The sequence below is a fragment of the Cetorhinus maximus genome, chromosome 13 (genome assembly GCF_964194155.1).
Source record: "Cetorhinus maximus chromosome 13, sCetMax3.hap1.1, whole genome shotgun sequence".
Lineage (NCBI taxonomy): Eukaryota > Metazoa > Chordata > Chondrichthyes > Lamniformes > Cetorhinidae > Cetorhinus > Cetorhinus maximus.
This window is the reverse complement of record NC_135891.1, coordinates 110,428,505-110,444,614: the sequence shown is the minus strand read 5'-3', so window position 1 is coordinate 110,444,614 and position 16,110 is coordinate 110,428,505. Positions and strand designations below refer to the sequence as shown.

The 16,110-nt window shown below is 43.6% G+C and overlaps 1 protein-coding gene across 1 annotated transcript in view; it reads right to left on the bottom strand.

The window, feature by feature from the left end:
• The window catches only part of LOC144688320 (uncharacterized), a 62,269-nt gene extending 46,588 nt beyond the window's left edge, over positions 1-15,681 (bottom strand). The window contains exon 1 of the mRNA XM_078554750.1: positions 15,559-15,681. The gene's annotated coding sequence lies outside the window, so the exon portion shown is untranslated. The remainder of the gene's footprint in view (positions 1-15,558) is intronic.
• Positions 15,682-16,110: the final 429 nt, after the last annotated feature.

Here is a 16,110-nt window from a genome sequence, read left to right as displayed (position 1 = left end):
GATACAGTCTGAGAGGGTGAGCGAGAGACAGAGTGATGGAAGGATACTTGGGTTTTCAAAAGGGATTGCTCCATGTACCATTCAGCATCCTATCAGCTGTGCTGGTTAATGGTAACCATATTAATTAAGTTCTACTTTAACACATGATACTCTGGTTTTGTGATAGGGGCTCACATCCACTAGGAACTGGGTGAAGACTATCCAAATCTATGTCACATATAAACCTATAGCCAGCAAAGAGAAGAGAAGTTTGAACAAGTGGGCTGGCTTCAAACCCAGTTCTCAGAAGTCAAAGGCCAATGTGCAAACCCATTGCATGACCAGGAGTGGCTACGACAGTGGCATTAATACAGGGTGGTGAGTGGAGATAGATAACAATAATTTGCATTTATAAAGCCCTTTTACATGTCCCAGGACACTTTACAGGAGCATAATTCGTCAACAATTGAGAGATTTCCCCAGTGTACCTCGCAGAATCCCACCACACTTTGAGGGAGCTTGTCAATCCCTGCTTAAGGGCACATTGTTTGCCAGCTTTCTCAATTGGAATGTAGCAAGTAACACTGGAGGAGAATTGAATGAGGTTTGCGAAAAATGAAATCTATTTTGAGCTTTCTAATCTGTCACAATTGGGGAAGTGAGAGAGGATGTTAAAAGGTAAAGAAGAAAGATACGCAGAAAGACTTTAATTCATTGAAAACCTGAAAAATCCAGCTAGAATTTGAATAACAATCTTACTTGAGTCTGTGCTGAATGCTTGTGCCTAAAGGCATTAGTTGCCCTTGTAAAAATGCTCCATTTATACTGTGGAGACCCGAAGGGCATTGAAAATCTCACTGTAGGGCGGGTTGGAGGAGAGGAACCACATGTTGGTATGGGCACATATTGGAAGAGGCTGAAAGGAAGTCAACTTTCTCTGCAAAATGATATTTAATTGTTCCTTTCTTTATAAACCTAATCTTCATTCGTTGATTGCTCACCACAGCGAGGCAGTGGTTAGGATTGAAAAGTAACATCAGTGTGAAGATAAAAAGAAGCAGTGGAAATTTACCATCACCCCTCCGCCCACACATGTGGTGCAGACTGGATTCAGCCGTTTGGTGGATAGTTTTGAGGCATGAAAAGACATTTGTTCAAATATTATAGGTCTGATCTGTGGAAGCTGGCCTTGTGCCAGTACAGCTGTATGGTGCCAGTGTATTCTGCTCTTTTACCCTTGCTGCTTCTCATGCAGTCAGATATTGAAAATCGCCATACTGGAGGCAGTGGCAATGTCACTGGACTAGTATTCTAGAGACCCAGGCAATTCTCTGGGGACCTTGATTCAAATCCCACCATGGTGAAGTTTGAATCCAAAAAAAAAAAATCTGATGATGACCACAAAACCATTGCTGGTTGTCATAAAAACCCATCTGGCTCACTAATGTCCTTTAGGGAAGGAGATCTGTTGTCCTTATCTTGTCTGGCCTACATGCGACTCCAGACCCACAGCAATGAACGTGCCCAATAAATGCTGGCCTAGCCAGCAGCACCCACATCCCATGAATGAATAAATAATCCCCAAACTGTCTGGTACTGTAGTAATTATGGTTTTATTTAGTAGGTAATGAACCTTTAAGAATAATATGTGTTAGGCAAGAGCACATGATCTGTAGTATCTAATAGGAGAGTAGCGTGGGCTGCCTCAGCGGTCAGTGCAGAGATAGAGTTGGATTTGAAAGCACAAATGTAGTTGCTGTTGAGTATATTATAAATAAGCTTTAGGGCCAGGATTTTCCCATCACTCCGCCCCATTTAAATTTTCAGGTAGTCGGGGGCGCAGCAAAATCAGCTGTGCGCCCACCGACCTGTCAATGGCCAATTGAGGCCATTGACAGAGTCATTTAGCTAATTAATGAACCTGCCCGTCCAACCTTAAGGCTGGCGGGCAGGCCAGGAACCCTGGCGGCAAATAGAAAAAACATGAAACCTCATCCACCGGCGGGATGAGGTTTCATGTAGGTTTTTTAAAAATTAATTAAAGTGTTTTTAAAAGTTATGGACATGTCCCAACTCATGTGACAGTGTCACATGAGGGGGTATGTCAGGAAATTTTTTTTTCTCTATTTTTAATATTTTTCAATGTGCAGCCAATCTCCCTGTGGCAGCACTTTGCCTCAGGGAGATGAGTGTGCTCTTTCAGGTTTAGGGATTCCACCCCCTGACTGCACAGGGAGCCCTTAATTGGCCCGCCCACATAAAATGGCGGCGCGCCCATGATGTGGGGTGCCGATCGGAGGGGTGCTGATTGGAGACGTGCTTCTGGGTGCCCACTCTTCAACATCCCCCCCGAAGCGAAGAAAATTCTGCCATAAGTTTCCATCCATGAAGTGTCTGCAGATCAACTCTATCATTAATAGTACAAGTCAGCTACCCTACAACAAACTGGTGATGAGGATAAAACAGGATGGAACAGAAGAAATCAATTTAGAAAGAAATCGGCAGTGTACCTCGCCCAGTGATTGTAAGTAGCAAGCTCTATTAGAATTGAAGAAGTTATCCCCTCCAATAATGCCACAGTTTGGGAGAATTGATCCTTTTGAACCAGCCACAGATGATTGGTCTCAATACATAGAATGCCTTATGTTCTTTTTTCAAGAAAATGAGATTACGGGGGAAGAGAAGAGGCAAGAAGTCCACGTGAGCACTTGTGGGAGCAAAACCTACAGGCTGATTCAAAGTTTGAAGGCACCCAGTGTCCCAGATTCGAAGGATTTTGCTGAATTGGTGGACCTCGTGAACGGTCATTTTCAACCAAAGCCCCTCAGTCACGATGCAGAGGTTCAGGTTTAATTCACGAAATAGAGCTCCAGCTGAGACAATTGCATGCTACATGGAAAATCTGAAGCAGCTAACAGAGCATTGTGAGTTCGGTATGACTCTGAACGACATGCTCAGAGGTTGTTTAGTGTGTGGTGTGAAAGAGGACTCTATTCAGAAAAGATTATTGTCTGAAGTGAATCTGGATTTCAAGAAGACGCTAGAGATAGCGCTGGCCATGGGAAGCGCAGTGAGAGATTCAAAAGCAATACAGGGTGTGCAAAATGGCATTGTCCTCCACAGGAGGCAGGAAACCTCAACCAATAGGGGCATGAAAAAGTGAGACTGCCAGGAAGTGGGAAATAGCCCCCGCTAGCCGAAGAATAAAGAAAAATAACTTAGCAGCGAAATCGAAGAATAATTTTAATAGAGGTGGAAACAATCAGTCTTTTAGCGATTAGCAGTTTAAAAAAATCGAATGCTACTATTGTCACAGAAATGGACATATGATGAGGCAGTGCAAGGAAAGATTGAAGCAGGCTTGTAAACAAAAGAAGAAGCCCAATGAAATCTACAATGTAGAAAAGCCTGAAACAACAAATTCAGACATTTACTTCTTGTTTGAGGTGAAAGTTGGAAAGACAGAACCAATATTTGTCACAGTGAAAGTAAATGGCAAACCTGTTAGAATGGAAGTGGACATGGGAGCTTCCAATACAGTAACTGGGGAACATACCTTTAGATATCTGAATAATGGTGAACATCAATTAAGTTTAGAAGAAACAGCTGCCAAGTTAAAAAAATATACAGGTAAAGACATTCAAGTAAAAGGCATAAGCAGAGTAACTGTCCATTATGAAAGCCAATCAGCAAAGCTACCCTTGATGGTGGCAGCAGGTGAAGGGCCGAGCCTCCTGGGGTGAAATTGGTTAAAGGAGATTAAGTTTGAATGGTCTGAAATTTTCCAATTGAGAGTAAGTGGGCCACCAAAGCTACTTAGAAAGTACACCACTGTCTTTAAGGATGAGCTGGGGAAAATGCAGAGCCTGCAGGCCAAGATTCATGTGGATCTGGAAGCAACCCCTCACTTCATGAAGGTGGGATTGGTGCCATATGCCCTGTGAGAAAAAGCCGATATTGAACTGAACAGACTAGAGAAACTGGGCATTATACAACCTGTTCAGTTCTCAGAATGGGCAGCACCCATAGTCCCCATCCCTAAACCCAACCATAGCCTCCGAATTTGTGGAGTCTACAAACTGACGGTTAATAAAGTAGCTAAGCTAGACAGGCACCCCATTCCAAAAATCAAAGGCCTGTATGCCAAGCTGGCAGAAGGGACATCATACGCAAAGCTTGACATGAGTCATGCTTATCAACAACTACAGTTGGATAATGCCTCCCAGGAATTTGTCATAATTAATACCCAGAAAGGGTTGTACCAATATACACGATTGCCTTTCGGTATCTCCACCGCTTGTGCCATCTTTCAGAGAATAATGGAAAGTTTACTGCAGGGACTGCCCAGGTTGTAGTCTATTTAGATGATGTATTGGTGACAGGATTCACTGAAAAAGAGCATTTGGCAAACTTAGAAGTCTTAAACCATTTCTTGCAAGCTGGATTGTTTTTAAAAAAAGAAAAGTGCATGTTCCAAGTGAGGGAGGTAATCTATTTGAGTCACCGGGTAGATTCACAGGGCCTCCACCCGGTTGAGAAGAAAATGAAAGCCATAAGAGAGGCATCTGCACCAAAGAACGCCTCAGAGCTCAAATCATTCCTAGGAATGATCAACTATTATTGGTGGTTCTTACCCAATTTGTTTACAGCTCTGGCCCCCTACATTCTCTACTCTAAAAGAACCAATGTTGGTCTTGGGAGGCACCCTAGAAAAAAGCATTCACAAAGGTGAAACAATTATTGCACTCGTCCAATCTATTAGTGCATTATGACCAGACGAAAGAATTGGTGCTGACATGTGATGCATCTCCCTAAGGAGCGGGAGCAGTGCTCCCTCATGGATGGATGACGGCATGGAACGGCCAATAGGAACACTCACCACAGCTGAAAAGGGATACTTGCAGGTAGGAAAAGAAGGCTTGTCCATCATCTTTGGTGTCAAGAAATTTCATCAGTACGTACATTGCTGCCATTTTACAATTGTTTCAGACCACAAACCATTGCTAAGGTTGTTTAATGAGGACAAGGCTATACCACCCATAGCCTCAGCAAGATTACAACTTTGGGCCTTAATTCTGGCAGCAGATGGATACACTTTCGAACATAGGCCTGACAATCAAATCACAAACGCCGATGCCCTTAGTCACTTGCCTTTACAAGAAAATGATGAGCAGGTCCCAGTTCCACAGGAACTTGCTTTACTGTTAAATTTCTTAGATTCCTCGCTGGTATGTGCTCGACAATTCAGAGACTGGACAAGTTGGGACCCAGCCCTATCTCAGGTACAAGAACAAGTGCTACATGGTTGGTTACAGGAGCCCATATCTGACAAAATGAAACTGTACTTCAACAGAAGACATAAAATAACCAGCCAGGATGGCATCTTATTGTGGAGAGCATGAGTGATAGTTCCTCCAAAGGGAAGGGAGCCACTTTTAATTGAACTACACAGTGCCCATCCAGGGATTTCCTGAATGAAGACTATAGGATGCAGCTATCTATGTTGGCCTGGGATGGAAAAATAGAGTGTTTGGTAAAGCACTGTGTGCAATGTCAGCAACTGCAAAAGTTCCGTTACACCCATGGGAGGGGCCAGGTAGGCCCTGAGTGTGGTTACACATTGACTACGTTGGACATTTTCTGGGAACAATGTTTCTGCTCATTGTCGATGCCCATTCAAAATGGTTGGACGTATATGAGGTGATGTCACCAACATCGGCTACTACAATTGTGAAACTACGTCAGAGTTTTGCCATTCATGGATTACCAGAAGTAGTCATTTCTGGTGATGGCACAGCATTTACGAGTGCTGAGTTTCAATGGTTTATCAGCCTCAATGGTATCACTCATGTGAAAACTGTACCGTCCCACCCTTCCTCAAACAGACTGGCTGAAAGGGCAGTTCAAATGTTCAAGGCAGGCATGAAAAAGCTAATTGGAAATTCCATAGCAACCAAGCTAACACGCTTTCTTTATCATTACAGGACCACCCGTCATATAACAACAGGTGTCACACCTGCAGAGTTATTGTTGAAACACCATCTCAGGACGAGATTAAGCTTAATGATGCCGAATTTAGAGGGGAAGGTGGAAAGGAGTCAAGGAAGCCAGAAAACTAGACACGACTGGCATAGTCGCGAGAGGAAATTTACCGTGGGAGAGCTGGTATACGTGAAGAACTTCGAGGAAGGACCAAAATGGTTACCGAGTGAAATTAAGCGTGGCGATTGGACCTCTATCTTGCCAGGTGGAGGTGGAAGACTGGATCATTTGTAAACATGTGGACCATTTAAGGAAGAGAGAGACAAATCACCAAGATTTATTTCCACCAGTGATCGTGACCGGGTCTGCGTTTCCTGTTGAGGATACTCAACCCAGGACTGACATGTCTGATGTTCCTGTAAGAGTTGAGGATACAGAACTGCAAGTGCCCACCGAAGCACCTGATATTCAGGCAACTCCAGAAATGGAGGTTCCTGACAAAGAATCTGAAGTTGTGGAGATGCGACATTCCACATGTACCAGGAAACCACCTGAAAGACTGAACTTGTAAATTCGTTATCCAGTGTAAATATTATGTTGTCTTGAAAAATATGTACTTGTAAATATAATATGTATAGCCGAGTTAAAGGGGGAGGAATGTAGCAATTATGGTTTCATTTGGTCTGTAACGTACCTTTTAAGAATAATACTTGTTAGGCAAGATCACATGATCTATAGTAACCAATAGGAGAGTAGCACGGGATACCTCAGCAGTCAGTGCAGGGATAGAATTGGAGTTGAAAGCACACGCATAGTTGCTGCTGAGTATATTGTAAATAAACTTTAAGTTTCCACCCATGAAGTGTCTGCAGATCAACTCTATCATTAATAGTACAATTTGGCCATCCTATAACAGGTACAAACGGGCCAGTTTCACAATGTGCTTTGGATGATAGTGTACAATGAGTGTTGTAGCATCAGCCGCCTATTATACACGCCTCCTGAATTTCCTTTCCATTGATTCAATGGGATGTGCTGTATAATGCTTGCTAATTTGACACTATCCATTTTATTCCTGTGCTCAAAGTCAAAATGTCTCTCTTTATGTGTAAACACCATAAAATATTGGCATTTTAACAAAGGTGTGAACAAGTGTTATATGAAACTATTGCAAATATTGAAGGGATTTGCATGAGATAGTTTTGCTGTCACTGCAGATCATCACACCCTTATTTGATATCTTCAGTAAATTGTTTCCTGTTCCTTTACGGCAGTGAAATGTGACTGGAGATATGTCAGCCATGGCTCAGTTGGTAACACTCTTGTTTCTGACTCATTGTCCCCCGCAGGACTTGAGCGCAAAAATCAAGGCTGATGCTGCAATGCAGTACTGACGGAGTGCTGCACTGTTGGAGGTGACATCTTTGGATGAGGCATTAAACTGAAGCCTCACCTCTCAGCTGGATGTAGAAGATCCCATGGCACTATTTTGAAGAGGAGCAGAGGAGCTATCACCAGTATCCTGGCCAATAATTATCCCTGAATCAACATCACCAAAACAAATTACCTGGTCATAATCACATTGCTAATTGTTGCTGTGTGAAAATTGGCTGCTTCATTTCCTACATTACAACAGTGAATATACTGCAAAAGTATTTCATTGGCTGTAAAGTGCTTTGGGACATTGGGTGGTTGTGAAAGGTGCTATATAAATGCAAGTCTTTCTTTTCTTTTTTGGAGTTGCAATGCAGCACTGTGCCCCCTCTTTCTCTTTCTCCCCTGCAAGGGGAAAGAGGGCAACACTGTTAAGAGGTCGGGTAGGGGGCGATTCCATAGCACAAGGAGAGCCACCCCGCAAGTGGTCGGCCAATAATGAAGGAATCAAGCAGGAGGCAAGACTTGAAAGAAAGAATCTGCATTTAGAGGGTGCCTCTCACATCCTTAAAGGATCTCAAAGCCCGCCCTGCTGATTATTTTTCTTGAAGTGCAGTCACTATTGTGTAAACAAATACAGCAGTTAAGACACATATATCAAGGTTCCACAAACGCCAAAGAGATAAATAAATCACAAGCTTGGATTTGGTGGTGTTGATCGAGGGATAAGTGTTGGGCAAAATGCTGTGATCTTTTATGTCTACATAAGAGCGCTGATGGAGTCTCAGTTTAACAGCTCAACCCAAAAATGGCATCTCTGCCAATGTAGCACTCCTCCAATGCTGCACTGAAGTATTGTCCTAGTTTATGGGTTTAAGTTGTTGGATCAAAATCCTGGAACTCCCTCCCTAACAGCACTGTGGGTGTACCTACACCACATGGACTGCAGCAGTTCAAGAAGGCAGCTCACCACCACCTTCTCAAGGGCAATTATGGATGAGCAATAAATGCTGGCCTAGCCAGCGATGCCCACATCCCATGATTGGATAAAAACAGTCCTGGACTGGGGCCAGAAGAGATAATCTGCAGATCACAGAGGTGAGAGCACCACCACAGATCTAAGCTGGCACCCAAGTGAGGCAGAGCTTAAAATGTGGGGAATGCCTTGAACTTGAAGACGACACTACTGTTCAAGTCTAATACTTGGAACTAAATAACTGGTGTAAACACACAAACATACTAATTAGGAGCAGGAGTAGACCACTCGGCCCTTTGAGCCTGCTCCACCATTCAATAAGATCATGGCTGATCTGATTGTAACCTCAAATACACCTTAAATACATCCGAAATAGGAGCAGAAGTAGGCCATTCGGCCCCTCGAGCCTGATTCGCCATTCAGTAAGATCTGCTCCTGCCTACCCCTGATAGCCTTTCACCCCCCTTGCTGATCAAGAATCTACCTACCACTGCTTTTCGAAGACTCTGCTTCCACCACCTTTTGAGGAAGAGAGTTCCAAAGACTCACAACCCTCTGAGAGAAAAAATTTCTCCTCATCTCTGTTAAATGAGCGAATCCTTATTTTTAAACAGTGACCCATAGTTCTAGATTCTCCCACAAGAGGAAACATCCTTTCCATATCCACTCTGTCAAGACCCCTTAGAATCTTATACATTCCAAATGTATAGCCTTGAGTGAAAAATCTAATTGCAGGCGAGTTAGCCAGTCTCCTGGTTTTATTTCATTTTTGGCATTCCAGCCAAATTAAAGAGCCATTTGAAAACTCCTCACTATGGCTTGAATCAGAAGCCCATCGTGTTAGGAGTCACAGATACTGGGGTACAATACCTCGCCCGAGTGACCATCCTTTAAACGTGTACTCAGACGAACAAATTAACATAGGAGCATCTCAGTCAATCCCTGATCCTGTTTCCAATGATAGTGATTAGGAAAGGAAAGTTTGATGATTTCCTCTCCATAGCTCATGACACTGGGGTTAATGATGGACTTCTAGTTGTTGGGTTGGTTATGTTCAGTACAGGCCTGGAATTAAACCTGGTTGTCCTTGGTTGCCTGGCTCAGGAACACACTGGATTAGGAACTTTGGCTGAAGTTTCTTCCCAATGATCCCAAGCAAGACTTGCATTTTTATAGCGCCTTTCACAACAGCGGATGTCTGAAAGCGCTTTATAGCCAATTAAATATTTTTAGAAGTGTAGGCACTGTTGCAATGTAGGAATGTGGCAGCCAATTTGCAATGTGCTAATGACGAGTTAATTTGTTTGTTGTCATGTTGATTGAGGGAAAAATATTGCTCAGGACATCAGGGACTTCTGTGAAATGGGATCTTTTACATCCACCCAAAAAGGCAGATGGGGCTTTGGTTTAAAGTCCCATCTGAAAAATGGCACCTCCAACAGTGCAGCACCCCCTCAGTACTACATGGGAGGGTCAGATTTGATTTTTTTACTCGAGCCTTAGAGTGGGACTTGAACCCAGAGGTGTGGACAGGTGTGTGCAAGGGAGAGATGGGTGAATGAAGTTGCATCAAACGCCAGGTCTAAGAGGTGACTATAAGTATTGACATCTTGTGCGTGTTGCCAGGGATGTGACTGATGCACAAGAATGTACCCACATACAGGCAAGCAGGCTATTGATGAAGGTCAGAAAAGTTTGTTATTAATGCACAGCTCAACACAGGAGAAAAGACCTGTGTGTTCAGGAAACGCCAACATTTTATGAGACTGGTCCCTGAGAGTATTGCATAGAATTATGTCCGGTTGTACTGCGGGAGGTGCAGCAGAGGAGGGAGGCCCTTGATTGGAGGTGCAAAGCTGCTTAGGCAGAAGTTGCCAAAAGAGTGTGCAAGAAACTCGTGATACCAGCAATGAAATTAATCTATTCTGGAGTTCACACTATGCTTATAAAGGTTAGTTAGAACACATGTTTCTGTTGCAGGAATGCTTCCTACAATCAATGAGCTGGCTTATGCTGAGCTCTGCAGCCAGATCAATGAATAACTTGCAAACAACACAGTCAGTTCCACATCAACGCAGGGCCTGATTTGAGCATATTCCACAACCACACAGAGACTTCCAGCCACCACACCATTTCCCATTCACTCATGCTGTATAGCAGTCTCCATCCAAACATAATATTGAATCACAATGTCTGATGCAGACATTAAATGCAGCCCGAATATCCCACTGAGATGACTCAACAAGTTAAATACACGGCTACCACATCTTGGCCAAATTTCATCAAAGGGAACTACCAGCAGGTTTCAAAGTTAGTCTGTGCCAGTGGTGTTTTACAAACTGTTTATAACATATAGTTAATAGAAAAATGAAATAGGCCGTGGTATAAAAATATCCAAATTGGAGAGCTATCAAAGGTGGGGAGGTGTTAGGTGTGAGATTAATAATTAAAGTGAGACCAAACACAAACCCATTGAAACACACGGAACTGTGTTTATTTTCTTCTAGTGAGATACATTGAAACAGGTCGCATTTTCGGACCAGCCAGTGACAACTTGACAGGGTTGGCAAGTTAGACCATTGTACGTGTGGTCAACAGAAGTTATGAGCCAAGAGTAACAGTAGCTGATTAAATGAGTTCTGCCCTTGTCAGAATTGGAGACTATGTAAAGTGTATGCCTGGTATAAAATTGGCCAATTCACTGACCTCACAGCCCTATCAGGGAGCCTTGTTCAACGGAAGCAAGGGTAGGCAAGAGTAACACAGCACCAGGGGGCATATTCTCTCATCTGTACCTTCTTCAACTGAAGACTCTGTACTGGAAACTGAGATCGACGAATTTACCTCAATAAACAATACTCCTGCTGAAACTATTTGCTCTTGTCAAAGTTGAGAGATGTTTCCATGGCTACATGTATATGGCTGCAGTATGGTGCTGAGCCATTCGAGACCAGGCTGGGCCAAGCTCCAATTCCCTGTGACAGCTGATCCCAGCAGAGGCAACAATATGATTTTTACATTCGGAGAGGGTTTCCTGTTTCTGGTTAGTGTCCATTGGCTACTGATGTGATTGATGGGTCAGGCTGGCTGTGAATATTCTCGAACATGGAGAAACATGGAAAATTTATGGAACTGAAGGAAGCCATTCAGCCCATCGCATTTGTGCTGGGTGAGAAAGAGCTATCCAGCTTAATACCACAATCCAGCTCTTGGTCGAAAGCCCTGTGGGTCGAAACACTTCAAGTGCATAACCAAGCACTTATTAAATGCAGCAAGGGTTTCTGCCTCCACCACCCTTTCAGGCATTGAGTTGCAGACCCCCCCCACCACTCTCCAGGTGAAAAAAATTCCCAACTCCCCTCTTAACCTTTCGCAATTAATTTCAGTCTGTGCCCCCTGCTTATTGACCTCTCTGCTAAGGGGAATGGGTCCTACCTGTCCACTCCATCTAGTTATCTAATAATGTTGTGCACCTCAGCAGCCTCTGTTCCATAGAAAACAACCCCGCCTACCCAATCTGTCCTCTGGAGAATGGCCTGTTGCGTGAGGTACCAGTGGTACAAGTGGGATCGCACTGGAGAAAGAGTCTGCCCCTCGAGCTGGGGAACAGAAAAAGACTGAAAGAAAATGTGGGGAATTTGCAGCTTTAAATGAATTGTTTAAGAGTTCCGCATTGCTGGATCTGAAATAAGAGAGCACGATGTTTCCAAAAAATTATTTCCAACTTCTCAAAGTGTTATTATTCAGACTGCGGGGCACAGGGTGATGCTATCGTGTAAAAGTGCTGTACATTCACTCTAACGCCAGGTTTCCATAAATAAGGGCTGCAATTCAGCTGATGCACCCCGGGTGGAAGGGAGGCCCTGGGCGTGTGTGTCTGTGTGTGTGTGCGCTAAAGCAGCAAGGTGGCTGTCACAGTGACAAACTGGGTACAAGTTGAGCAGATCTTACGGCTGTCCTTATGCAGCGATTCTGCGAAGGAAAGCGGGGAACGATAAACGTTCACATTTGTGTTTGCGTAAGGGAGGATTTCTGAGATTGTGTGAATCAGTTTATCGCGGAGTATCCGTGAGACTCGTGGATGCATTGGCCGGTCGGCCTTTCACCTTTTTAAGAATAGTGCTAACCTCCTATTACACTACCCAGTTGCTTTTTACATGAATCTGGTGCCGGTCTCAGTTACTCCTTCTGGTGGCCATGTCAACTCTCAAATGAAAGAAATTAGATGTATTGTTTTTTTAAATGCAATTAGAATCACGTGATTACATTCTGGCCGACCTCCTGTTTGGACGGTGTCATTTTTGTAGGATATAAGGTCAGGGATGCGATGTTTCATTAGCTCAGTGCCCACCTGTCTCCCTTCCCCTCTCCCACCGGGCACACACTGCATTCAGGGACCTATCACATGTCTGTTTTAAATCTTTTTTATAACATACAATCTGTTTCCTAAATGAACCTTGAGGGTGACGGTAGGGGGGTGGGGTGGTGGAGGATAAATTCATTGTTTAGCGTTTTCTGGGATTGTTCTTTAAACGAATGTTGCCATCACTAAAAGATGGACTCACTAACCTCATTGAAAGCTGCCTCAAACCTAAGGGAAGCTGAATCACCCACAGCCCAGAACATTCAATATCATTCACGAGAATGGAACTGATACGCTCACCGTCCCTTCATGGACTTGAGCTCATCCAAACTCCCTGCTGCCTGTATCCTAACTCACATCAATGGCGGGATTTTCCGGTCCGGCTAGCAGTGGGCATGGCCGCTCTCCAAATTTTCCCGTCCCATCCGCGACGATGGTGGGACCGGAAAATCCCGGCCAAAGTCTCGTATCACCCCAGTGCTCAAGACCTACGTTGGCTCCTGGTCCCCGAATGGCTTGATTTTAAAATGTGCAAGATCCTGTTCAAATCCCTCCGAGGCCTAATCCCTCCCTGTCTCTAACCACCTCCAGGACTACAGCCCTCTCGAGATCTCCGCACCCCTCCAATTTTGGTCTCTTGTGCATCTGACTTCCTTTACCCCACCACTCTTTGTGCCTTCAGCCGTCTAGACCCTCAGCTCTAGAGTACCCTCCCTCCACCCCTCTGCCTCTCCAGCACTCCTTCCTCCTTAAAACCTACCGAGCTTTTAGCCACCAGTCCTAAAAGCTCTTTCCTTTGCTTCAGTGTCAATTTGTATCTGACTATACTCCTGTATAGCACCTTGAGATGTTTTATTACCACAAAGGTGCTATATAAATGCAAGTTATAGAAGAACATTAGAAAGGCTGGAGAGAAAGGAGGCCATTCAGCCCATTATGCCTGTGCCATCCTGAGATTATGTCTGATTGTTCAATTATGAAATTTGCCTGCTCAACTCCACTGCCGCTTGTTGATCTCCGGCTTTAAGGATTAAAAAGGCTGTATTGACATTACAGCTGTACTGTTGCTGCAATTTTATTGTGGCATCCGGGGACCTTGACCACTAGTGGCACGGATAGGTAAATCACAGGCCAGTGCTTCCCTGATTTCTTGATACGTGTGGAATTTATGAGGCTCAGAAAATAGTGTGAATGAATCTGGAATTGGATCTGCCCTGGAGGTTGGAATCTCTCTTCACCGCGGAGCTGGGATGAGCCTTAAACATCTGATTTACGCAACACAATTTTAGCTTTGGTGTGAAGCAGAGTCTACTTTAAACCAAGGCTAAGCTTGTGGTATAATTGTGCTTCCTTTGAAAAATTAAATCAAACTGTGCTTTAATATTTCTACATCCCTCTTCTCAGCAGCTATTAATCCAGCTCCTTTTTAAAGGTGCCATTTGACCATGAATCAATGCCCTTCTCTGAGTGTCAGTTCCCTGCCACAAATATCTCATGGGAAATGAATGTTTTTTGATCTATAACCTTGTTTGACACTTGTTAAGCTTTTGTACTTGTGTTGTTTAGCCCTGTCGCCAAGAACTCTTATTGTGTAAAACATAAAAATATAACTAAAATAAACATAGCTGATATCTATCAATCTATAACAAATGAGTTATAAAATTAGCAACAAGTTGTATCTTTTGAATTGCTCAGTGGATAGCACACTTGCCTCTGAATTGCAAGTCCCACTCTTGAGACTTGAACACAAAAAATCAGGGCTGCCACTTTTAGTGCAATACTGAAGGGGGTACAAATCTGCCACAGGCGCTGTCTTTCTGAAACGTTAAACCACCACCCCGCCTGCTCTCTCAAGTGGACGTAAAATAGTCCATGGCACTATTTCAAAGAAGAATATTCCTGGTGTTCCGCTCATATTTATGCCCCAATCAACATCCGAAATACAGATTATCTGGTCATTTTCATCTTGCTGTTTATAGGAGCTTGCTGTGCGCAAACTGGCTGCCGATTTTCCCACATTACAACAGTTTCCCACATTACAACAACACTTCAGAAGTACTTCATTAGCTGCAAAGCATTTTGGGATGTCCGTTAGCGGTGAAAGGTGCTATATAAATGCAAGTCTTTCTATTTTCCTCTTGACATTAACTTTGGCTCCTATTATATGGAATTTTCCACTGCAATGCCTTGTTCCTAATGATCATATTTATATTGACAAAGCTCTGTATCACTTTAAAATACTCCATGCTGAATTACTTGGTCATACAGGCAAGCAAATTCAACACTAGCAACATCCCACTAATAGTATCGAACTAAACTAGCAGTTTGTCTGTTTGTTTTGCTTGTATTGGTTAAGGGAGAACTGTTGGCCAAGGACACCAAGAGAAATCCCTGCTCCAATCTAAGATCCACCATCACAGGCAGAAGGAGACTTGGTTTAAATGTCTCACCTGAAGGATGGTGCCTCCAGTAGTGCAGCACTCCCTCAGCACCACACGGGAATGTTCGCTTAGGACACTGGGATGGGACTCAAATCCAGAACCTTCTGACTCAGGGACAGGAGTGCTACTGGATGAGCCAAGCTGACACACTTCAGGATATCAGTACAAGCCCTCACTGTAAACGCTGTCAAATATCCAACACGTCTTCATGCAAAGCAGTTTTGTGTTATGTGAGCAAACATTAAAATTCCTAATACATGGTACATCGCTCTGCACAGCTTTTTGTGCATGGAAATTTAATATTTGCTGAAAGATGTGTTCAATTGTTTTGCACTTTACAACGAAGCTATCACTTTAAAGTACACAGGCCTGTTTAACAAGTGGATTGAACAACTCTGATTAAATAGCTTTAACTAGTGTGTTGAGAATTGAGACCTACTTACTGGCTGGAAAGCGACTGCCACAAGCCTTCAGTAGGACTCTATCAGCTTCTTGAAAGTGAAGTTAACAGTGACACACAGTACTTGCTGGAAGCAAGAAAATGTGATTAGGGTCTTGGGCATGACGGAGGCTACAGTTACAACCCAACCCCCTCACAGGCTCAGCTCCAATCGCATCGAGACCGAGCTCACCAATCACCGGTGGGCATTTTTTTCTTGCATTTTCTCTCGCACAAAGACATTAAGCAGTCAACTGACAGGAACCAATCCCTTTGCACCGACCTCAAGCCCCTTTAGAAAGCTAAAAGTGAAGACAGTACATGATTGTTCATCCTGATTACAAATTTCGGAGGATGCACAATCAGCCTATGGTCCCTTAAGCATACCCCTGTGCTTCTGCATTCTGCTACACACGTATCACACAGAAGCACTTAACCCTTTGGAGGATTGATCCCAGCAAACAAATGCTTGAACAAGTTTGCAGTTTGTTTTATTTTCATTTAGATGATATGGTGAAATAAACAGTCGCAAGTCATCAAAGTATCTTGTGAGGCT